At 49.2% G+C, this 24,909-nt stretch overlaps 1 protein-coding gene across 1 annotated transcript in view; it reads right to left on the bottom strand.

Annotated features, from left to right (window-relative positions):
• Positions 1–23, bottom strand: part of FGR (FGR proto-oncogene, Src family tyrosine kinase) — a gene marked incomplete at its 3' end in the record, with an annotated part of 14,436 nt that extends 14,413 nt beyond the window's left edge. Inside the window, exon 1 of the mRNA XM_080922089.1 lies at positions 1–23. This exon is cut by the window's left edge and continues 42 nt beyond it.
• Positions 24–24,909: the final 24,886 nt, after the last annotated feature.

Below are 24,909 nucleotides of genomic sequence, written 5' to 3'. Positions count from 1 at the left end.
TCCCTGGGAGGTGCCAGAAACCTGAGGGTGAGACAGAAGAGCAGGAAAGATAAAGCAGGCCATGCTGGTGTTTCTGCCAGCCAGCTGCCCAGATCCTATCCTCTCCAGGAAGCCAGAGGCCTGAGCTCTGGCCCATCCTGACGTCTACCTCTCCCATCACTCCTGGAACATTTCCATATCCATCCTCACGTGGGAAACACCAGCTGTGCCAGCTCTTGCACACTCAGTCCCACCTGAAAAGACACACAAGGGCATCACACAGTCACACAGCATCACAGCGGATGCTAGAGTGAATGTCCTTGCCGACATCACAGCCCAGCCTCACTGCTCTTGGATGAGATCTGGTGCACAGCAGCACTCACACATTTATATCTACACATCTTCGAACATGTGCGCGCACACACCTATGTGTGTGTATACTTGGATGCTTCTCAGGTTGGCACACTCACACGCTCCGTGTTGTTCTCATCCTTCACACTGGAGCACTACCAAGCTGTGCTTAGCTCCCAGGACCCTTGTCAGTCAAAGCCTCCTAAAAATGAGCCTGATCCTAGAACCCTGTCCTGCCCTCATCTTGGGCCAATCCCAGCAAACCTATGCTCACCTCTGGTACCAGGATGAAAGTGATAGTCTCCTATAGAACAGGGTTAGGAAGAGGCCCAAGACAGAAGCTGGGGTCACTATAGTCTCTCTTGTCCCCAGAAGAGATCTGGGGACAAGCCAAACTTTCCGCAGCAGCTCTGTCCCTTGAGCTGCGGAAAGTCATTGAGCAAGGGATCCTTACCCCACCCCCACCCCCTGCCGGAAAAACTCCACCATTGCAACATTCAGAGAGGAAGCCTGGTTTCCTAAGACATGACGAGTCTAGTGTTGTAGGGTGGGGCTAGTCCAGGGACAGACAGTCAGGGTCCCCTACTGGGGGCCTGAAGACCACAGCTCCCCAACCAGTTCACCCCTCTCACCAACATACTCACCTCTTCCAGGAAATCTTCCTTTCTGGATCGGATAGGTCTGGTTGCTGGTGTCTGGTTCAGTCACCCAAGTCCTAAACTACACCCTGGATCCCCTCCCCCTTTACCAAAAACATCATCTGTGTGTTGAGGTGAAGACTTAGCTTGCATGTGGTGAGATGTGAGGTGAGGCAGACTGTGGCAAAAGGCTGGTCAAAAATAGTTTCTACTCACTCAGCCTTACTGAGATGGTCACCTCAGGATCCCCTCCACCCCAGGGAGTGAGGGACCAGTATGTCAGAAAGGGCCCCCAGCCTTCTAGGCTGTTCAGGTAGGGGAAGGAGGTTGGGGAGGACATGGAGGGAAGAGACCCCCCTTCCCCCTGCCGCCGCCACCAGAGCCTAGCTGAAGAGGCTTCAGAGAAAAGGAGAGGAGAGATCGGGTAATATAAAAGCAAGAGCTATAGGTGAGAGCAAAACTCCTCTCACAAAAAAACACAAACATAGGACTGGAGAGATGGCTCAGTGGTTAAGAGCACTGACTGCTCTTCCAGAGGTCCTGAGTTCAATTCCCAGCAACCACATGGTGGCTCATAACCATCTGTAATGAGATCTGTGACCTCTTCTGGTGTGTCTGAAGACAGCTACAGTGTACTCATATAAATGAAATAAATAAATAAATCTTAAAAATAAACCCCACAAACAAAGGCCTCAAAGCCTGTACTGACCTACACAATCTCCTGCAACTCAGCTCAGACATTATGCAATTTCTCAGCAACACACAGGTCATAAAGACATCCAAACTGATTTCACAGAGATATGCTTCTATGATTGTGTCATACAGACACCAACCTACAGCCCTCATCCATTGCACACTTGTGCTCACACACATTACATGTACACACACACACACCATGGAACCTTTCCACAAGTAAGTAAAAGACTACAACCCCTTTCTGGGTACCTAAGGCTGCTTTAAACACTTTGACTGCACCTCATTTCACCCTCCCCACAAACCCAGTTTTAAATATTATTATCGAGGAATCAACTGAATCGTGGAGATGTTTAGATGTTTGCCTAAGTCCAGAAACGTGAGGAATCCTATCATTTGGGACTAGAATCAGAGTCTTTTCTCTGCTTTGCGTGGCACTGGGGAAGAGTTGTAGCAGTTCCTGAAATCATATGCAAATGTACTGCCTGGAAGGAGCAGCCAGCAGTGAGTGCACTCCCCAGGAGACCCAGCCCTACCCAGAGCTCTCTTCTATAGGATACAAACTTACACAGCCCAGTCGCTTGCCCTCAGTAGGCACAATGTTGCCACTTGCAATAATACCCAAGTGTATATTGTTAGGGCACATCCCTCACAAGGGAGCCCCCATAATCTGTCTGCCAAAGAAAGAGGAAGGTTCAAAGAAAAGATCCAGGCAACAGTGTAGCCAGCGGGGCAAATTTGGACAGTCCTCAAGCCTCTGTCACACCCAGACTTTAAGGGCACTATGGTCCTCAGTGGACCTGGCTTTCCAGCATGAGTGTACTGAAGGACTCACGGCATGGTGACAGGGGATGTGTTTGAGGTGCAGTGCAGGGAAACAGCACACTGGATGTGACCACATGAACCAGTGGGAAGATGGGGAGAAAAAGAGGTCAAGACTGAAAAATATAGAGAAACAGTGAAAGACACAGGCAGCTAGGAAGGTGTGAAGAGGAAGAGAGGAAGATGGGCTGGTGTGCTCATAAACTGATTTTCAGGGGAGTAGGAAAGGGATCACCACCACAACAACAACAACAAAAACAAAAAACAAATCAAAACAAAAAAACAAAACCCAAGCTCTGATTTTGTAGCATTTGTTAATTTTCATGGTGTAAATATTCCCACTGTGACTGATTTGGAGCTGTTGGAGCAACTTCCGGATGGCTGGGCCCCGGAAGGGAAAAGAATGAGCTCCCCTGAGTCGATGTCAGTGAGCAAACACCTCCCTCGAAGCCACAGAGAACCTCAGCCAGAGACAAAGGGACATTCCAAATGAAGAATACCAGAAGGCCAGCTTAATAGTGCACCCCCATAATTCTAGCATTCAAGTGCATGAGGCAGGAGCATAGCAAGTTTGGTGTAGGCTAGAGAGCAAGACTTGGTGCTGCAGAATCCATGGCTGAGGTTGTGGAGAGCTTGTCTACTGTGCACAAGGTCCTGGGTTCCAGATTTGATCTCCAGTAGCAGGGAGAAAGGAAGGAAGGAAGGAAGGAAGGAAGGAAGGAAGGAAGGAAGGAAAAAAGGAAGGAAGGATGGAAGGATGGAGGAAAGGAAAGGAAGCAGTAAAGATATAGCTTAGGGGAATGACGTTAGCCTAGCATGCCTGAGACCAAAACTGCAACCCCTAGTATTGAAGTGGGAATAGAAGGACGGGGAGATAAGAGATGGTTCAGTCAGCACTTGCCACATGACTACTGAGGAATAGTTGGGTTCCACCCTTAGCACCTATGTATAAAAAAGCTGGTGCTGTGTACCTAAAATCTCATGTGGGCAAGTAAAACAGGATGATTCCTGGGGCTCCCTGGCCAGTCACCGTAGTATTAAGTTCAGTGGGAGGTCCTGTTTCAAAAAAGGAGGGGCTGGAGAGATGACCTGTCAGCTCCTCCAGAGGACCCAATATCTTCTAGCTCCCATGGGTACCAGGTATGCATAGGTTGTCCAAATATACATGTAAGATGAAACAGCTGTATACACACTATTAAAAAGATTATTTTTTGAAGCAGGGTTTCTCTGGGTAGCCCCAGCTGTCCTGGAACTCACTTTGTAGACCAGGCCTCAAATTTATAGATCACCTCTGCCTCCTGGGGTTAAATGTGTGTGCCACCACCAACTGGCACATACAATAAATTTTTAACCACTTCTTTTTTTTTTTTTTTTTTTTTTTTTTTTTTCTGAGACAGGGTTTCTCTGTGTAGTGTTTCCTGAGGCTCACTCTGTAGATCTGGCTTTAAACTCAGAGATCTGCCTGCTTCTTCCTCCCAAGTGCTAGGATTAAAGACATTAGCCACCACCACCTGACTTATTTTTTTTCTTTGAACCACTTTAAAAAATGGTTTGTTTGTTTGTTTGTTTAAATGTGCATTGGTGTTTTGCCTGCATCTCTGTGTAAGGGTATCAGATCACTTGGTACTAGTGTTACATACAGTTGTGAGCTGCCATGTGGGTGCTAAGACTTGAACCTAAGTCCTCTGGAAAAGCAGCCAGTGCTCTTAATCACTGAGCCATCTCTCCAGACCCATATACTATACATATTCTTAAATTGAAAATTTTTAAATAAAAATAGGGAGCAATTTAGGAAGACGCCTACATTGTCCAGTGTACAGTATCCCTCCACGTGCATGAACAGACACACCATATCCACATAGGACATGTATATGAACACACACCTGAGAGGTTGGCGGAGAGAGGAGAGCAGTCTAGACGAGGAGAGTCAGGGCTGGGGAGAGGAAGCTGGGTAGAGGAAGCCGGTTCTGTCCAGTCAAGCATCTTCAGGAAAAGTCTCTCTCCTCCTCCTCTCTGCCTAGATACCCAGCTCTAACTCTCTAGGGGGCTGTTGCACTCTCCAGAAGTCTGGGTGGTGGTAACTATTAGTGAAAATGTACTAATTTATTAAACATTTACACAGTGACTGGCATCGTGCCAAGAAATTTCTGCACATGATCTCTTTAGTGACCTCCTGGGGCAGGTTTTAGTTTTAACCCTTGTTGTATTAGGACACTGAGGTACAGTGATCTTAAGTAACTTGGGAAGTGAAACAGTACCAACCAGTTTGGGCACCTTGCGCACCATTCTACTTTGCAATCTCGGCGGAAGCATGACCAATGTACCTCTTTGAGTGCCCACAGTGTGCCAACTCTTATAATCAGAGGCTAAATCCTAGTTACCAAACGTGGTGTGATCTGTTCTTTCTTTCTTTCTTTCTCTCCCTCTCTCTCTCTCTCTCTCTCTCTCTCTCTCTCTCTCTCTCTCTCTCTCTCTGTGCTCTGTGTGTGTGTGTGTGTGTGTGTGTAGGTTGGGAAACAACTTGTGGAAGCTGGTTCTCTCCTCCCACCATATGTGTTCCGGGGATGATCAAACTTGGGTTGTCAGGCTTCTTGGCACTAACCACTGAGCCATCTTGGATGACAGGTCAATGGCCCTCCTGTCTCTTCCTAGGTGGCAGTGAACTTTGGCTGCCTGGTAAAGTCAGAAAGGGCACAGCACAAGTCATAGCCACCAGCATTCTGTGCAATTCAGGAACATCAGTTTGTTTATGAATTAGGTGGTGCTGGGTTCCCACCTAGGACTAGGTACATGTCATTCATCCACTCTACCGCAGAGCTGAACTCCAACCCCTAATAAGTCTGATTGAAAGGAATCAATTCAGCCGGGTGGTGATGACACCTTTAGTCCCAGCACTCGGGAGACAGACAGAGGCAGGCAGATCTGTGAGTTTGAGATCAGTCTGGTCTACAGAGTGAGTTCCAGGACAGCCAGCGCTACGCACAGAAATGCTGTCTCAAAACAAACAAACAAGCAAACAAACAAAAAAACCAAAAAGTAAGAATATCAAGGTTGAAATCAGATTATGGATATCAGAGCTAAGGTCTAACCCTGGACCACAAAACTTCCCACTTCAGCATTTGCCTTTGTTCAGTGACTGTCTCTGTATGAAAAGCATTTGCTTTCTCTCCTCCCCACCCCTTCTGCTTTAGCTCCCTCTCATCTTGCTCTTCTTCCCTTCCTCCCTCCTCTCAGGCACACAGGATCCGTCTGTGTAGCCCTCCCCTTGAACTTGTGATCTTTGTGCCACAGGGATTAAGTGCTCTACATCCCTCCCCACCTCTGTTCGGGAGGATATAGCCTTGGATGAAGGACAACGCATCTGAACATCCGGTTTCTCACCTGCGCCCTCTGGGCAGAGCAGCTGTGAGGGTTTCAGAAGAAGCTCTAGCTCAGTGTGCAGTGGCCAAAAGAGCCTGAGAACCGCAGCTGCAAAGAGGCCCCCAGGGGCACCGGGTCCACCCGCCTTCTTGCATACATCAGAAAAGCGACTTCCCTGAGAGGTCACCCAAGCTAACAGAAGATTCAGATGACTGTGAGAGTCAGTCCACAGTTCTGTTCCTGGCACTGTGGCTGGACTCCACAAAGCCTGGACAGGATCATGCTGTCCCTGACTGGTAAATGTCATTCTTCCCACACGGCCAATGGCCAACTAAATCTGTCTTATGGCAGCTGAACACCCAACAGGGATCCTGCCTCCCACACCCCTGTGTTCCTGGACACAAGAGCCCCAACCTTCTCACAAAACCTTTGTCAAAGTGATGATGTAAGACTTGAGATGTTCTGACCTCCAAGTGTGAGGAAAAACCAGAGACAGGTTTAGGTCCAAAGTCTGTCCCCGTGTGACAACTGGCTTGAGTCGCTGGGCAAACCAGTCTGTCTATCTCTCAGAGTTAGGGAGACAGATCTCTCTGAAGCTCCTGTACATCAGATCCCCATCTGTCCCTGATCATCAGCCCTACGGGGGTGGGTACCCAGTCACAAGTTCCCTTTGTTCTCTTCACAGAGGTCTCCCTGAGGCAGGGGAGGTGGACAGAGGTGCAGGGCTGGGCAGGGGAGGGCGGGGGAGAAAGAGAAGTTCCCAGACAAGGTGGGAGGATGAGCAAGCCCAGTAAACCCGGACAACCTCCCCAAAAAGGAACTAAGACTGGCAGGGGCAGGAAACCACCTCCTGCAAGAGTTCCGGTTTCCCCCTCAGTGCTCGCGGCCTGGACAGTCCTGGGCTGAAGGGGCAAGTAGGAGTCTAAGGCACTGCCATGCCTCACCACACTTGAAGCCCTGACTGAAGGCTTTCATGCTCTTTCATGGTCCTCTCATTGAGTGAGCATTGGTAACCCATAGGCTGAGGCCCCCTTCTCCCTCACAGAGCCTCTCACATCTCACTATCTTCCTCTCATTTTACAGCATCCTTTCCTGAGACCTACAACTGGTCCAGTCCCGACACCATCTTTGCACTTAACCCTAGCTCCTCCCACCCACATGGTCCTTAGGGTGTCAACTGAGTTTCCCCACTTGTTATTGGTAAAAGTGAGTCTATCTGGCTTGGCACAGAAGTCTGAACCTTAAATCCCAGCACACAGAAGACAGAGGCAGGTGGATCTTTGTAAGTTCAAGACCATCCTGGTCTATACTATGAGTTCGAGGCTAGCCAGGGTTATACAGTGGGACCTGGTATTAAAAAGAAAGAATGAGTCAGGTAATGGTGGTGGTAGTGGTGGTGGTGGTAGATGCTTTTAATCCCAACACTTAGGAGGCAGAGGCAGGCAGATTTCTATGAGTTCAAAACCAGTCTGGTCTACAGAGTTCCAAGGTAGCCAAGGCTACATAGAGAAACCTTGTCTCAAAATAATCAGAGGTGGGGGTCGCTGTGGTGGCCCAAGTCTTTAATCTCAGCACTCAGGAGGCAAAGGCTGAGGTAGGCCTCTGTGAGCTCAAGGCTATATATAGTGAGATCCTGTCTCAAAGGAAAAAAAAATATTGTTCCATATGTCTCAGAAAATTACTTGTCACCCTGTTAATCAAGAATCTGGTTACCCGGCCTGTAACTTGGGGTTCCAGCCACAAGTGGGATCAGAGGGATGAAGAAGAGTACAGATTCCACAATGTGATCCCTTAGTCTTGAGGGAGTGGGATGGGGCTGCCTGCCCTTCTTCCACCAACTGTCAGCCCAGTGTGCTGTGTGGAAGGGTCTTGGCTCTTCCTGCTTCTTCAGCTCTGCTGTCCCTGTCCCTTACCCAGCCTGTCAGGGCTAGTTTCTTCCCTTGTCGCTTCAGCCTCAGGGAGCTTCAGAGCAGATCCGGAATAACCACACATGAGCACCCAGGCGTGAACACGGTCACTTCAGGCCCACAGCACACCGGGGAGAGCTCTCTCATTCACAGCTTCAAGCCTCCATGCAGGCAGGAGCCCCACCCACCACCCCCTCTCTCTGTCACTGTCTCTCTGTCTCTGTCACTCTATCTATCTCTGTCTCTCTGTCATTGTTTCTGTCTCTCTCTGTCAGTCTCTCTCTGTCTCTCTGTATCTCTGTCTCTCTGTCTCTCTCTCTCTCTCTGTCTCTGTCTCTCTCTCCTTTTTCTCTCGGGTCCATACAAGATTCAGACTCCAGCCCTTAGCTTGGCTACTTCCTTTGACGTATCTATCTACATGCTCTGAACTTCTGCCTCTCTCATTAATCTGACCATCCACCTTCCTGGCACAAATGGAAGGATGCTCATAGCCTCAGGATCTTCACTACAACAGGCCTGTTTATACGGTGTAGAGTGGGGTACAGATCCAAGCCCTGCTGAACTCCTTAGAACTCCTCGGAATGGGCCCTACTAATAGATGCCTACTGTGTGCTGGTTCTTAGAGGCCATGTCAGTGAAGCTTTCTGGTTCCTCCATGTTTTGAGAAAACAAGAGCTCACAGTGTAGAGCAAGCTGGCTTGGATCTGATAGAGATTCACCTACCTCTTCCCCCAATCTTCTTTCTCTCTCCTACTCTCCTCCTCCCTCTCCCTCCTCTCCCTATCCCCTTCCATTCTGTTCCTGTTTCCCCCACCCCACTTGCTTTTCTGCTTATGTAGTTTAAGCTGGTCTCAAACTCGTGACAATCTCCCTACCTCCGTTTTCTGAATGCGGGGATTATTCTAAGTATGCGCCACTAGGCACAGCTTCGGTATGGGGAGGGTTAGTTTCTCCCCAAAGTTCCAATGAGGAAAGCAAAAATCCAGAGAAACCTAACTCTCCTTCAGGTCTCCATAACAATTAAAGGCCCATTCTTGTCCAGAGACCAGGTCTCTGAGACTGCAGATCCCTGCACACCAAGCCCCACCCTCTCTCCCTCCGTTGTGCAACACACCCGGACCAAAGACCAAAATGAGAATGAAGGCGGGGACCGAAGGTGGCTGCCAGCCTTGAGCCCGCAGCAGCCCCGAGCCAACTGGCCTCACTGCCCTGTGTTGCCATGGAAACAGCCCCTGCGGGCATTGGCGGTCAAAAGCAGGATATCCGTCGGGGTTGCCAGCAATTCCCGGATCCCGACGGGGACTCAGACCTTGACTGCCACCGCGGATAGGGAAAGGCACCCAGGGAGGTCTGGTGCCCAAGGTGAGGTCTTCCCCAGGAAACCCAGTTCCCGCCTCCAGCGCCTCCAAGGAATCCCCAAGGGCGTCAGGAACCCGCAGCCCCAGTGATGCAGTAAGAAGACCTGAGGGACTGCAGACTCCCCGCTTCCCTCTGCGGAATCCAGATAGCCCGCCTCTGCGACCCCAGAACTGCACTCTGGACTCCGCGTTTCTGCAGAAATCACCTTCCTTGACCCCCTTCTCGGGAACCCGAATACCGATTTCCTACGCATCTCCTCCCTACCTTCCCAGTTTCCCCACCTACCCCTCTCTTAGACCCCCCAGCTTCTTCCACTTTTCTCACACTCAAAGCCTCTCAGTGCTTTCTCTAGATGCCTTTGGGAAGGCTGAGCTCACAGTGCCTTCCTGTACTTTTAGTCCTCTTCCCAAATGTTATCAGATTTACCATACAGGTTCCCTTCCTTTCCCCATTTAGACTTTTAGGGAGAACTTTTGGTTTGCCTCGGCCTTCTCCCAGGTTTTTACCAGTCTTTCCCAGCTCTCCTTAGTTTTCCTTCTTAATTCCCTTTCCGGATGAGGTCCCCACCCCCGTCCCCCCCCCCCCCCATCTCAACTTGCTCAGCTCTTAAAGTTCAAATTTACCTCTAAATCTTCCTTCCAGGGTGAGGACGAACAGGGGCGGGGCACCGCCTGCCCTGACAGCCTCCACCTGGTTTGGCCGCCTACCTGGTCTCAGGGGAGCCAGCTGCTGGTGAGCCAGTTGGGGCGAGCCAACCCTAACTTCCAGCAACCAGGAGAGGCGATGTTGGGGGAAAGTGACTCTGTCCCCCTACTACATAACTCTGGGCAGGGAGGAGGAAGCCGCCTCGGACTTCTCTTATTTTGGTGGCTGTGGAGGAGGAGGAGGCAGCCGAAGAAGTCACAGTCCCGCCTCAGCCCCAAGCCAGCTGCCCAAAGCCAGGAGGGGCCCCCAGATCCAAAGTCTGGCTCCCACTTCCCACCTTTCAAGGTTACTGTCAGTCTTCCAGCGCTGTTTCTGCACCCCAGCTCCTTCCCAAAGGTTCCTATGCTTTTAGTCTAGAGTGTACAAAGGAGTTTTGGTCATCCCAAAGGTTTCCACTCCAGCTCATCTTCTGGGTAGGAAACCCCAGAGCCAGGTCAGGATAATTTGGCCCAAGTTCACACAGTCTTTTGCCTTTACACTGCTGTCACCAGACTTGTCAGGGATCTTTTACCTGTCACTTAAACTCTACCACCTCATCCTTAGGAACTGGGTGACTGAGATAAGCCTTTGGGTAGCTGCTTTTCACAACAGTCAGCCTCCAGCAGGCCTCAGCCACACACAAGTTTTAGAGAAGCTGAGGAGAGTCCTTGATCACAGTGTCTCTTGGGGATCCCTCTCTTCCCAAACTCTCCCCAACCTGATCTCCATCACCCTCCAGTATAACCTCTTAAAAACCAAGGTCCAGTGAGACCCAGAAAATTCTCCTGTGTCGGGGAGGGGGAGCTATGGTTGAATTGGAAATTTATGTGGGAGGGTGATAGCATGGAAAATTAATGTTCAAATCAGTGTGTGGCTATATTGATGATAGGCAATGACACCCAATGACCGATTTTACAATCAACGCCTCGGACACAGTATGCAGTCAGGTGTGTTTCTGTGTGTAGACAGGGGTGTAGGGGCTGTGTACAAGCAAGTGCCAGTTGAGGATCAGGACAAGTGGTGGAAGCAGATAGGAATGCTGCTCTCAATGAACTGTGGTAAACACCTTTAATTCCAGCATTTGGGAGGCAGAGGCAGGCAGATCTCTGTGAGTTCGAGCCCAGCCTGGTCTACAGAGTGAGGGCCAAAACAGCCAAGGCTACACAGAGAAACCCTGTCTCAAAAAAACAAACAAAAATGCTTCTCTCTTAGGAAAATATGAGGTGGGGTGAGGAGGAAGAAAGGAAGGGCTAGAGGAGGCACTATAGGAGGATGGCTTCACCCTGCTCCGATAGCATTACCAGCCTTATAGAGCATCCTCTAAGTTGGCCTTGGCCATTGGTCTACATGTTCAATTAACAAATAAATGTTTATCATGGCCAATGGGATTCCAGCCACAGGGAGCCCAGATACAAAAGGGGCAGCTGAACCAGATGCACTCCCAGCTACTCAAGAGGATGCTTGAGTCCAGTGGTTTGGAGGCCAGCCAAGGAAGAGAAATGATTCTCTACCCCAGAGGAGGGAGAAAGGGAGAGAAAGGGGGAGGAGGAGGAGGCAGGCAAGGAGAAGGCAGAGGCTAGGGAAGGAGGGAAGAGAAGAAAGAAGAGGAGAGAGGAGAGGAGACAGAAAAGGGAGGGAATGAGAGAGAGAGAGAGAGAGAGAGAGAGAGAGAGAGAGAGAGAGAGAGAAAGACATACATTGATCTTGGAGGAATTGCAAGTAATTCTCCATCCAGCTCCTGGGCAGCTCCCTAGGGGCCTTCCCCAGTGTTCATCCACTTCCCAGCAGAGCACTCACAACTCTTGCCTGGAGCACTCTTCTTCTTTTGGTCTGGAAATGGCTCCTTCCGGTTGGTTACTGCATGTGCTCACTCCTCAGAGAAGCCTTCCTGCCCACAAACTTCCGCCCCATGCTACCTGGTTGCAGAGACAGACTCCTTAGCCGTTTCCCTTGGACAAGCTATTCTTGCTTTCTGCACCTCCATTCTCCATGCAATAAAGGCTGCAGAAGACTGCACTTCACAAAAACCTCGGGAGAAATCCCATAGCTGTCACACCAAGTGCCTGCCACATGCTATATGCTTGTGGACATAAATTCACCTCTTCCTTCCATCAAACTTCACATTTTTGAGTCACTGTCAGCGCTGGGCAGGATGGAGGCTACACTCTGGGAGGGATCCTGGCATAGTCAGGGCCAAGCACAGGGCCAAGAAGCCGCAGGATGACTCAGTTGAGACTTCTCTTGAGGCCCTATGTTCATGTTCCTTTAAAACAATTCCGGGGGACAGAGAGATGGCTCAGCGGTTAAGAGCACTGGCTTCTCTTCCAGAGGTCATGAGTTCAATTCCCAGCAACCACATGGTGGCTCAAAAACATCTGTAATGGGATCCGATGCCCTCTTCTGGTGTGTCTGAAGACAGACTCATGTACAATAAATAAATCTTAAAAGAAGAGATTCTGAAAGCTAACAGCAAAGACAAAAATTAAAAGGCAGCCTGCCTACTTCCTGTCCTGCCCACCCTCTGTCCTGTCCACCTCCCATCCTGTCCTGTCCTCTCTTTGCTTCCCTTTTCAGTCAGCTTGGTTTCTCCCGTCCTTGGTCAAGCAAGACCCATTGCTTACCTAGAAGCCCAACCTCCAAGAACTGAAGCAGCCATTTCCCCTTGGAGACTCCAAGGCTAGGGTCATGATTCTGTGACTTCAGGAGGAAGCTCCCGGGGCCTGGCCAGATATACACTGTAAAGATGACTCTGCCTCCTCTCAACCTTCTGGGGACTCACACCTGCTGCCATCTTGCACCAACCATTTCTCCCTGTGACAGATTTATCCTCTCAGCCTAATAACATCTTCTAGAATCTGCTTCAAAAGAGAAACCTAAAGTCATACTGATTTGATCATTTTTTATTATATATATATATATATGTATTTTAAAAATACCAGGCTCAGTGGTTGAGAGCACTGACTGCTCTTCCAGAGGTCCTGAGTTCAATTCCCAGCAACCACATGGTGGCTCACAGCCATCTGGAATGGAATCTGATGCCCTCTTCTGGTGTCTGAAAACAGCTACCATGTACTCACATACATAAAATAAAAAATTAAAAAACAAAAACAAAGAAGCCCAGCAGTGGTGGCAAACTCCTTTAATCCCAGTACTCGGGAGGCAAAAACCAGTGGATCTCTGTGAGTTTGAGGCCAGCCTGGGCTACAGACTGAGTTCCAGGACAGCCAGGGTTACACAGAAAAACCCTGTCTTCAAAAAAACCAAAACAAAACAAAAAATGCAAAAAGCAAACATATAAAAGAATTGCTAATGATTCTGTCTTAGTCATTTTGGACTGTAACAAAACACACAACATAAATGTGCCTTCTTACAGTTCTGGAGTTTCCAAGTCCCAGATCAAGACTCAGGTGGGGTGACTTCTGGTGAGGGCCAGTTGTCTGAACTGAATATAGCTGCCTTTTCTCTCCTTGACCAAGCCTTCAGAGATCTCCACTGGAAAATGCCCTAATCCTCAGTCCTTTAGGTTCAGCCCCTACCTTGGTGACTTCATTTAAACATACAGTGTTTCTGGGAAGGTCCTCTTCTGAAACATGACCACATGGGGGGGAGGGCTCATGAATGGGGGAAGGTGCTAAAACCACTGATGGGGGTGGGGTAAAAGTTTAAAGAGCAGCCTGTTCACACACTGTGAGGGCACCAGCTAAGAGTGATCCCACTGTGGATCTGGCTGACCACAGTGCTGAGCTGGTGGCCAGCTCGTGCTCATGGGATTACTGTAAAGACACGTCACCGGGAAGCATTCATTACCTCCACAGATGCTTGGCAAAAATCCAATTAAATGATCAACCCAAATATGGCCATCTGCCTGGTTCTGTGTAGCCAATGAGCTAAGAAAAATAAGTTAGGAGACAGGTAATTGCTATGTTGGCTCAGGCTGACTTCAAATTTCTGGGTTCAAAAAATCGTCCCATTTTAGTTCCTGGCTGGCTGGAACTGCAGGAACAGCCCACCGCTTCTAGCTTTGTCTGTCTGTCTGTCTGTCTGTCTGTCTGTCTGTCTGTCTATCAAGACAGGGTGTTTCTGTGTAACAGCCCTGGCTGTCCTGGAACCCAATCTATAGACCAGGCTGGCTTCTAACTCATAGAGATCTGCCCGCCTCTGAATCTCAAGAGCTGGGATTCAAGGCGTGTACCGCCATGACCGGCAACAATATATTTTAAATTTTGCATTACATTAATTTATTCATCTGGGGGGTTGAAGACAGTTTGAGGGAGTTAGTTCTCTTCTTTTTGCCATGTGTGCCCAAGGCGTGGAACCAGGTTCTGAGGGCCGATGGACAACCAAGTGCCTTTATCTGCTGAACCATCTCAATGGCTCCTTGACAATGTTTTTTTTTTTTTTTTTTTATGTTTTAAATGATTTCAAAATGACAAAAGGAGTAAGAAGAATGTTTCTCGGGGGATAAGAAAATTAAGTCGAAACCAAATTGCAGTGTGCACAAACAAAGTTGGGAACGTGGCCAGGCTCCATTTCTGTACTGCACACAGAAACTTTCATGTTACCATGACAGAACCGAGTGAGTAGCTGCAACCAAGACCGGGTGGCCAGCAAAACCAAAAATATTTATATTCTGGCCTTTTGCAGAAACAGTTTGCCACTCTCGGCTTCACGTCAACTCCCAATTTCAAAAGAGGAATCGGGCAACCATCACTGTGAGAGCTTCCAGACCTGTCTACAGTGTGTGGACCCCTGACCAGATCACTCTAAGAAATAGTTGTCAGTCTTTATCTACACAGTGAGTTTTAAAAGGCCAACCTGGGCTATATCTTATCTCAAAAAACGAAAGAGAGTGGTGTACCCCGGGAAACGATTCAGTAGGTAAAGTGCTTACCGCACCAATGTGAAGACCTGAATTCAAGTCCTCAGAACCCACATAAATCTGGGGGGAGAAGAGCTGGTCTGTAATCCCAAAATTCCTAGGGTGAGATGGAGGATTAAGATGGGAGTCTCTGGAAACCGGAGCGTCAGTTAGCCTCGTGAATACAGGAAGGGACAGCAAGAGACTCTAACCTAACCAAGGTGGAAGGTGAGGCTGTCACCAAGCTGACAATCCCAGGTTGTTCTGACCACTACATATGCACTGTAGTCTATGCACCCATAGTCACACACAGGAGGATGAACACACACACACACACACACAGAGAGAGAGAGAGAGAGAGAGAGAGACAGAGAGAGAGAGAGCAAGAGAGAGAGATTTAAAAACAGAAGAAGAAAAAAATAGTTGTTAAAGAATGAAGCAGGCATGGGTCACACACACACACACACACACACACACACAGAGATTTAACAACAGAAGGAAAAAATAGTTGTTAAAGAATGAAGCAGGCATGGGTCACACACACACACACACAGAGAGAGATTTAACAACAGAAGGAAAAAATAATTGTTAAAGAATGAAGCAGGCATGGGTCACACACACACACACACACACACAGATTTAACAACAGAAGGAAAAAATAGTTGTTAAAGAATGAAGCAGGCATGGGTGAGAGTTTTAGAGTATAAGAAAGTCTCTCTCTTTCTCTCACTCTCTGAGCTGTACCCTCAGCCCCCTCTTTCCTTCCCGAACTCCAAGCTCCACTTTGCTTATCATAAGAGTCTAGATACCCACTAGGTACCCACTAGAATGCTGGCTGGAGACAGGGATGAAGGAGGAGTACATCCTGGTGGGCTGGGGTGGGGCACGCTTTCAGAGCAGAGGCCGAATCTAAGCTGATTCCTTTTGCGGTTGTTTTCCTGGAGGTTACACCCAGAGCCTTAGTCGGTGCTATCACCGAGCTGAGCTGCTACTGAAGAATGAGGAGCAGGTGGCTCTAGGGCCTCAAATGCTAGTGATGACCCTTATTTAGGGAGCCCCAGATGGCAGAGCTCTGGCCTGATGTGGTGGCTAAAGCAAGCCAGCTTTCATCTTCGGAGCAAATCTCCATCATCAGCACAGCTTAGCAGCAGGGTGTTTGGTGTCAGGAGGAAACAGGGTGAGGTAGCACAGGGGCAGGCAGCCCCCACAGATGGACAGAGGATGAGTCTCCATGGTGATTCTACCACCAAGCCTTTACCCACCTGCTGGGCTCTGTCCTTTTGTGCCCAGGCTCAGCAGTTCCAGGCAGGTAGCATTCTTTCCCTTTTCAAAACCTTTTTCTTCGGTTTTCTGAGACAGGGCCTTGTTATGCAGTTCATGTTGGCCTTATGGCCTCTTGAGTGTTAAGGTTGCAGGCTGAGTTCCAGTCCCAGCCCCTGCTAGCACTTCTTGCCTGCACAAATGGGGATAATTGGCCCTCTGTGCCATGTATGGGAAGGTGTTTTCTGTCTTGTTTTTTCTTTGCTTATTTATTTGAGACAAGTCTCACTATATAGCTCTGGCTATCCTGGAATTCACTGCATAGACCAAGTTGCCCATGAACTCTCAGAGCACTCTCTAGTACCAGGACCACAGAGGGAGGCAGAGGCAGGTGGATCTCTATGAGTTCGAGACCAGCCTGATCTACAGGACAGCCACGGCTACACAAAGAAAACTTGTCTTAAAAAAGAAAAGAAAAGAAAGAAGGAAGGAAGGAAAGAAAGTAAGGAAAGAAGGAAGAAGGAAAAGAAGGAAGAAGACAGGGTCTTACTTTGTAGCCTAGGCTAGCCTAGCATTGTGTAACCTAGGTTACCCCCAACCTCATGCCTATCCTACAGCCTCATTCTCCTGTGTGTGAGGATGGTTAGCAAGAACCAGCACAACTGGCTTCTAGTTTATTAATTGACTCCTGCTGTCTCAAAGCCACACACTCCGAGGCAATGATGGGGCTGTGTCTAGATCACCGACCCAGCCATGGAGCTCAGGACATTTTGTCCTGTCAAGTCAAGAGCAGGCAGTGCCCTATGTTTGATAGCTGCTATCATGTTTCTGGTCACGGGGGTTTTGGCATGGGGACAGAGACTCTGTGGGGCTGCAGTGCTGTAAGGAAGCCTGTGTGGCCTTTGCCCATCTTCCTCCCACCAGGATGTCGTCTCTCTCAGTGCCACGAGCAAGAGGCCCAGTGAATTCCATCAGGAACCTGATGTCAGAGCACACTCCAGTGAGGCTTGAGTTTAGTGGGGAGGAATATGCCACTAGAGGCTGGAGGACATCAGAGATGGCTGGGTATTGTACAGCAGGAGCTAAAGGACTCCTCCGGATAGGTCAGTGCACGAGATGGCTGCTCAGCCCTTGCCACCAAGCCTTACAAATTGAGCTCAATCCCCGGACCCACAAGGTAGGATGAGGAAACCTGCTCTTGAAAGTTGCCCTCTCCTCCCAAGTGCTGGGACTAAAGGCATGTGCTACCACCGTTAAGACCCCCCCATCTTTAAAACCCACCACCACCAACAACAACAAAAACCAACTGGGCATTGTGCCACATGCCTTTAATCCCAGTACTATGGAGACAGGGAGGCAGATCTTTTGAGAGTTCAAGGCTAATCTGGTCTACAAAGCAAGTTCTGGGACAGCCAGAGCTACATAGTGAATTAATCAACTAATTAAGAAGAAATAAAGAGAGAAAAACAGAAAAACTCTGTGCCTGTTACGCCATGACAAGCAAACATGGACCCACCCATGTAATATCTTTCAGAAAAAGAATTCCACAGAGACTGGGTTATCTCAGGCTGGTTCTACAGTATTTGGGGAAGTACAAGAGAACCTAAGAGTATTTCAGAGGAACACTAAAATGTCTTAGAGAAGATAAGATTCAAATCAGGAGGTAGGGTACACACATCTTCCTATCACTCAGGAAATAGAGGCAGGTGGATCTCTGAGATCTAGGCCAGCCTGGTCTACAGAGTGAGTTCTAGGACAGCCAGGACTACACTGAGAAAACCTGTTTCAATCAATCAATCAATCAATCAATCAATCAATCAAAGCAAAAGGAAAAAACCCAATAAAACAACCCCCTCCAAAAAATACAAAAAAAAAAAAAAAAAGAAGGTTGGATCCTTTCAGGGGAAGCTGAACGGCTTGGGGGAGGGAGACGGATATTTGGGGGTAGGGATGGAAGATGGATATTCAGGGAGGAGTCAGAGTTGACACATGAGAAATGAGAATCGAAGTGGGTATTGCACACGGCCTTTAGAGACTTTGACCAAAGGGTCTCCATTTTAATTGAGCTTTGGAGATGTGGGGGGTCTTTGAGAGGCTAATAGTGTGTTTTCTCTTGTCCCTCAGGATAGGTCTGGACTAGTTCAAACATACCAGTGCTTCAGCATAGGCAGTAGGGTTGTACTGTGACCACCTCCTTGTGGACCATTGACTGCTGTTGTCTCCAAGTCCCTGAGCTCTGCACTCTTAGGTAAGAGTAAGCCTGGGGCTGGAGAGATGGCTCAGTGGTTAAGAGCACTGACTGCTCTTCCAGAGGTCCTGAGTTCAATTCCCAGCAACCACATGGTGGTTTACAACCATCTGGAATGGGATCTGATGACCTTTTCTAGTGTGTCTGAAGACAGTTACAGTGTACTCATATATAATAAATAAATCTTAAAAAAAAAAAAAAAGTCTTCCTGGACAACCCTTCTTCTGTGTAGGCAGAAGTCTCTTTCCCTAAGTACCTTTCCCACCAATGGGACTCCTACAGAAGTAGAGAGCCTTCTTAGGGTTCTCTGGTAATCTGTGCAAACTCTCCCTGCTATTCTCAAATTGGCAATCCTCCTGCCTCAGCCTCTGAGGTGCCGGGATTAAAGATGGGCGCCACCACACCCAGCTAGGTGGAGTCAGTACAGTTCTTGCTTGAATGCTAGAGACCTCGGCTGAGGCTACCTCTTTGTTTCCACGGCCCCCCTGCACCTTTCTGTGCCTCCATGAGATCTGCAGCCAGGAGCACTCAGTCTGAGCTACAAGGGGGGTCAGTGAATGACAAGAGGGAAAGTCGTGTGTGCCAGCTATAAGGAATGTTGGACCTCCTGGGTATAGTTCCTGCCCACGATTTCACTTGCTATCCCCCAACTCTCCCTTTGACAAGTGACTTCAAATGTGCCAACTTCAGCAGCTGCTGTTCACTCCGCTGCACTTGGCCCTTCCCCGGTGACATGGATGGAGTCCCAGGCCATCTCCCTGCCAGAGCGTCCCTGCTCTCACCCACATACCCCAGGGCATGCACAATGCAAGAAAATGGTGTCCCAATGTCAGGAGCAAAGCATCTCCTTTCTGGCCAGTTTGTCTGTACCAACCTAGAAACCAGTCCTTTCTCCCCGGAGAGAGAGAGGCTCCCTGGGAGTCAGGCAACTCTGAGATTAGGGTAGGTAGTAGGGACCTTCTCCAGTCCTCTTGTCTTTATCACTTTGGGAGGAGAGAACACAGTGTTTGTCCCTAAGAGACTGCCATTTGGTTTGGCTTTTGTCCAGGCTTGGAGGACCCATGATGAGCAAAAGAAGGAATCGAAGAGGGAAGATCCTTATTGAGCACCTACTGTGTACCAGATCTAGACACCAAAGAGAAGGGATCAGCACCTACTGTGTACCAGATCTAGATACCAAAGAGAAGGGATTACACTTCTTGCTCTACAGACAGACACTGAGGTTGCAGATCAAGGTCACCCCTAGCGGCTGCAGGAAACACTGGAATGGAGCTGTCCCTCAGCCAACTCGGCTTGTCTGTCAGACCCTGACGTGAGCCTCGGGAGACAACCTCATTCTTCCTTCCTCCTGTGTGACCTTGAACAAATCACATAAAGACTGTAAGCCTCAGGTTCCTCATCTGTGAGATGCACGTTAACAACACTGGGCTACGTGAGGCAATGAAGTAACCGGTATAAGAGACAGGTAAAGGCAGCGTGACCGCCAGATAACACCAGGACTTGGGGGCCCCAGCCCTGCCCTGAGGAGAGGAAGTCCTGTCTTGGGGTGGGGAGAGGGCTCAGCCTGGCACTGGAGGGGGAAGCAGGAGGATCCCTGCTCTCTGGCCAGTCAATCTAGCCTAATTGGTAAGCCCCTGTCTGAAGGGAGACCTTGTCCCAAAGGTCATGCATTCCTGAGGAGAAATTGTCATCTGTCCTATACATGTTTATGTGCACATGCATGTATACAAATGTGTACACACTCTCAAATGCTCGCACACAGAGACATGTGTGCATTCATTATTCTTTTTTTAAAGATTTATTTATTATATGTGAGTACACTGTAGCTGTCATCAGACACATCAGATCCCATTACAAATGGTTGTGAGCCACCATGTGGTTGCTGGGAATTGAACTCAGGACCTCTGGAAGAGCAGTCAGTGCTCTTAACCGCTGAGCTACCTCTCCAGCCCCTATGCACTATTCTCATCCCCATGTTACAGTCAGACTGGGAGGAGAGAGAGGCTGGGTGTCACACACAGTCAGTGCCTCTCATATGGTCTCTTGTGAACATGGATGGTGAAGAGTGGACTTGCAGAAAGCTCCTTCAGCATGTCCAAGGCCCTCAAGTTCCTCCTCAGTGCTGCAAATAAAGTAGAAAACGGTCTTTGGCCACATTTGGCTATTTTGGTTCTGCCTGACACGGCCTGAGAAATTAGAGACTCTGGGTGAAGGGTCACTTCCCAGTCCTTAACAGCCAACAAAGTTTGACACAGAAAAAAACCCCTGGCCCAGCTGCTCCGAGAAGCCCTCAGTAAACAAAGAGGAAATCAGTTCTTCATGGCTGCAGAAGTGATTCCAGTTAGATGGCAGGAGGGACTTACAGACAAGAGAGGAACTAGGCAGCAGGGGAATTCCTCATCAGAGTCAGGAAATGACATAGTGGTCCCGGCAGACAGCTTCCAGGGCTGTGAGCTCTGGGAAAGGAGAGAGCCTGTGAGGTGCGGGCACAGTTCCACGGTTCCTGCACAGGGGAGCCATTGTCTCTTGGAGAAGACATGTCACACCCTTGGGTCAACAGCCAAATGTGAAGGTCACTTGGAAAGGAGAGAGTAGAGCTGGGAGAGAGAGAAGGGGGAGGGCACCTCAGAGAAGGAACCCGGGTGGTCATGTGAGAGGCATTCCGAGACAAAAACAGGGCTGAGGAGAGGGGTGACAGTGTCCCGGGGGAGTCACATTTACAGCATCTCTCCTGTGAGTGCTTTGCAGGTGGTGTTTGGCTGTGTGAGGTTGTGCAGGGAGGAGGACTACAACTGCGAACACGGCTCCTCCCCTCCTGGACCGTGGCTGTGGGAAGAGACAACGGACAGACACCACACTGAGGGGGAAGGTGGGAGTAGTGGTGGTGGTGGTGCAAGCTTTGAAGTAGAAAGGGAAGCAGGGAGGGGCCTGGGAAGTGTCTGCAAGCACTGCTCTGAGGAAAGCAAATGCTTCGGGGAATGGAGGCTTCCCCCCGAGAGAGGAGACTCTAGCGGAGGCCAAGAGGGAGGGGCTTGGGGCAAAGATCCTGGAGGATGGGCGTGCCTAGGTGAGAGCTGGAAGGGAGGGGGTGGGTAATGAGCTGTTACTGAGGGAGATGAATGGCCCCAGTCCAGGATCTTGCTGGCCACAGGAAAGATATTTGATCTTGTGAATGTGGAGAAAGCCACTGGCGGGTGGGGTGGGGGGTTCTGAGGAGTGTAATGAGATTTAGGATTTCGTTTTGGCCTTGAACTTAGTATTTAGCCCAAAGATGACTTTGAACTTCTGATCTTCCTATCTTAGTGTTGGAGATTGTTGTTGTTGTTGTTTTGAGACAGGGTCTCACTGTGTAGCCCTGGCTGCCTTCGAATTTGTTGTAGACCAGGCTGGCCTTGAACTCACAGAGATCTGCCAGCTTCTGCCTCCCCAGTGCAGGGATTAAAGGGATGTGCTGGCTGGCAAGTGTTAGAACAATAGGGGTGTGCCACCGCTCCTAATTTTATGTAGAGCCAAGAATGGAATCCAAGGCTTTGCCTGAGCTAGGCAATCTAGCAACTAAACTGCGTTGCCAGCCTTGTATGGATGGACAGCAAGATATCATTCACTTGATTTTTTTTCAATATTTGGGTTGCATATGCTAGGCCAATGTTCTATCATGAAGCTCCCTTCTAGGCACCCCTCTTTTGAGATTGAGGGGAAATTTCGATGTAGCCTGGGCTGTTTGCAGCACCCCAAGTCACAAGATCACATATATGTGTGCCACGGACATTTCCTCATTCTTTTTGGTCACTACATGGTATTCCATCAACTGGCCAGCCTGGGCTATAGGAACCCCAGCCTCTGACACGCATGGGGCCTGTTTCCAGTCTCTTCCTAGCGCCTTTGCAGATAACATGGTGGAGAACAACATTCTACATATGTACCTTCTTATTCGGTCAAGAAAACCTAAAAAATAAAAATGCCCAGAGATAGTGCTATTTGGATGTGGTTGTAATTTTGATGGTTTCTACCTAAATGGCCTGGTCAAACCTTTGCCAAAGTTTGTCCACACGAACAACAGAACTTTCTTCTCATAACAAAAATTGGTCATCTTTTTTTTTTTTTAATGTGGTGTCAGATCCCATTACAGATGGTTGAGAGCCACCATGTGGTTGCTGGGAATTGAACCTCAGGACCTCTGAAAGTCAGTACTCTTAACCATTGAGCCATCTCTTCAGCCCCAGCCATTCTTACTTTAAGGGTTTAGTAGTACCTGCATGCGTGTTGAACGCGCTGTGTGCAGTGCCCAGAGTCCAGAAGGGAGCACCTGTAGTGAGCATCCATGTGCCATAGGTGCCAGTACTCTTAACCCCTGAGCCATTTCTGGGGGGGTAGGAGGTGCCCCCTTTCTTTGTTTAGAGACAGGTTCTCATGTAGCCCAAGCTAGTCTTGAACTCACTATGTAGCTTAGGGGTGTGCACCGCTGTGCCCAGTTTGTAGGATGCTGGGAATTGAACCTGGGGCTGTGTGGATGCTGAGCAAGTACTTTTTCCATATGCAAAGCTGTTTGTGATTGCTCTTCTGGGAATTGTCCGGTATCTGACTGTGCCTGGGTTTCTATTAGGCTGTTGGTCATTTTCGTCAGTTTCCAAGAACTCATTATAAATTAGCAAAAAGGCCTTTTGTGATCTGAGCTGCCCGGCACAGCCCCCTCGCCATTTGTCATTCATCTTACAAGTTGATCAATGGTGTTTTCCTCCCAGGAGTTTTGGGTTTTTATGTGTTGCCTTTATTAATTTTATTTTATTTTATTTTGGCCTTTTCAGTCATCATTAGACTTTCCCCATTATGAGGTTGTAAAGCCTCCGGAGTTCTCCTATTTGTTTTTATGGTTTTATTTCGGGGTTTATCAGCGCTTGGACCTTTGCTCCTTTGGGGCTCATCCTGGTGCTCTCTGAGAGCACAGATCTATTTTTTCCCCCTAGATGGCCACCTGGCTATCCCAGCCCCATGTATTAGAAACTCCCTCTGCACTCTGACAGGCCACCTTTATCAACTCCTGGATTCCCACGTGCACCCCAATCTATTTCTAGACTTTCTATTCCAGTCCCTAGGTCTACTTTGTCTCTTCCTGGATTCCAACCAGCCAGTTCAGTTGCCGAGGCTTTTTGTTTTGTTTGTGGTGCTTGGGATTGAACCCAGGGCCTCACCCACAGGAGCTACTTCCACTTGAGGTGGAAGCTTAAAATACTATCACCTAGTGGTGAGAAGATTAGCGTTGTCCTGTCCTACCTCAGCACTTTATTGGTTCTTTGTTTATTGGAGGCGAGGTAGGGGTGGGGTGGGGGTGGATGGGGGGGGTCTTGATAGCTCAAACAACCCAGTCACCACAGAGGTCCCCAGCCTCTAGGAGAGCAGGGATCATAGCCCATGCTTGGCTTCTCATCTTCACCTCACCCCAACTCTCATATAACCCAAGCTGTTCAAAGGAGGGCCAGGGTTGATTTGAGCACCTGGTGGTTTGTCTTTGTCCCTCCAGTGTTGGGACCACAGACACCACACCCCGGATGCTCCAGCCTCCCTCTCTTCCTTCCCTCCTCCCTTCTCCTCCTTTCTTCTTTCCTCCACTTCCCTTCCTTCTTTTCTATAATTCATTTTCTCTCCCCCCTCCCCCTCTTCCCCTCCCTCCACCTCTCCCCCTCCCTCCTGAGCTCTCCCAGGTCTCACAGTCCAGCAGGGAACAGAGAACAAACAAGCAATTTCGAGCCATTCGGTCACTCTGCAGAGAAGGGATAATAAAACAGGTAGAGGAGCCAGAGGCTGAGGAGGAGGAGTTTTTGTCTGCCAGGGAGAAGGCAGGCGGCATCAAAGAGGGAAGGAGGCCCTGTGGTTCCCTGGGGAAGCCTATCTGGAGGGGGATGGTGCTCCCAGGGCAGAAACAAGGGTCTGAGAAGGGAGGCTGCTTGCAGACAGTAGCTTAGGGGGGCAAGGTCTAGAGATGGAGGCCAATGAGGGGTGGCTGAGCCTTGTAGGTCACAGCAAGGACACTGGCTGTTCTAGGAGGAAGGTTGGTGGAAGGGTGGCAAGTTCTGACCTCTGTCTCCAGAGGATGGCTCCAGCTGCTGCCCAGAGTGCTGGCAATGAGGAGGGCGACAGACAGAATTTACAGGGAGAGGGGGGCTGAGTGACCTGTTTCTTGGGTCCTCCCTTCCCTGTCAGGCACAGGTCGGGTTCTGGAATCTCCCTGCAGGAAGGGGGCCTGAAGAAGATGGAAAGGGGAGCAGGTGGATGAGGCACAGGGGCAGAGTAGCCAGAGCACACCACCTCTGCAAAGGCTGCAGAAAACAAAGGGACCAAACCTAAGAGCCTCTTTTCTACCAGGGATCAAGATGCCCCAGACAACTTAAAAGCTGTGATTGCCACCAAGATGTGAATCTAAGCAAATGGTACATACTTGTAACACAGGACGCTAGGCCAGGAAGATGATGGCCAGCCCTGGGTTACAAAGTAAGATCCCATTTGTACCCCTAAGAAAAGTACCAGGGCTAGGGATGTGACTCAGTTGGTAGAGGGCTTATCTAGCATGCATGACACTCTGAGTTTATGCGCCACCTAAAATCATTGTGGTGGCACATGCCTGTAATCCCAGCAGGAGGCAAACATAGGGGAGTCAGAAGCTTCAGGTCAGAAAGCTGGCTTTGGTGCTTTATCCGAGACCCAGGTGCTATAGGGGCAGAGGCAGGCGTATCCCTGGGGATCTTATTAGCCAGA

This window comes from Micromys minutus (genome assembly GCF_963924665.1).
Source record: "Micromys minutus genome assembly, chromosome: 9".
NCBI classification, from domain to species: Eukaryota; Metazoa; Chordata; class Mammalia; order Rodentia; family Muridae; genus Micromys; species Micromys minutus.
Note: the sequence above shows the minus strand (reverse complement) of the source record. Positions and strands in the feature narration are given on the sequence as shown.